This window comes from Pteropus vampyrus, unplaced genomic scaffold (genome assembly GCF_000151845.1).
Source record: "Pteropus vampyrus isolate Shadow unplaced genomic scaffold, Pvam_2.0 Scaffold2721, whole genome shotgun sequence".
NCBI classification, from domain to species: domain Eukaryota; kingdom Metazoa; phylum Chordata; class Mammalia; order Chiroptera; family Pteropodidae; genus Pteropus; species Pteropus vampyrus.
This window is the reverse complement of record NW_011891502.1, coordinates 1-341: the sequence shown is the minus strand read 5'-3', so window position 1 is coordinate 341 and position 341 is coordinate 1.

Genomic DNA, 341 nt, shown 5'->3' with positions numbered 1-341 from the left:
TCCTGCAGGAGGGGGCCCCCCGATTTCTCCTCTAGAGAGGTGAGATGCTGCATATGGCATTCAGCTCCTCAGCCCCAGATGTCACACTCATCAGGGGTGAGACCTTCCTTCCTGCAAGCAGGGAGGACAGGGATCGGCTGCCCACCCCCACGCCCCCCTCCAGTCTAGTCTCCCCCGGCAGCCAGAGGGATTTTTAAAGAAAAGCTTTAGATTTACAGAAAAACGTGACAATAGTAGAGTTTTTATATATGCCACACCCCATGTCCCTCTTGTAAATGCTGACAAGGTACGTTTGTCGCAGTTAACGAACTAATGTTGGTACACTATGATTTATTCAAGTC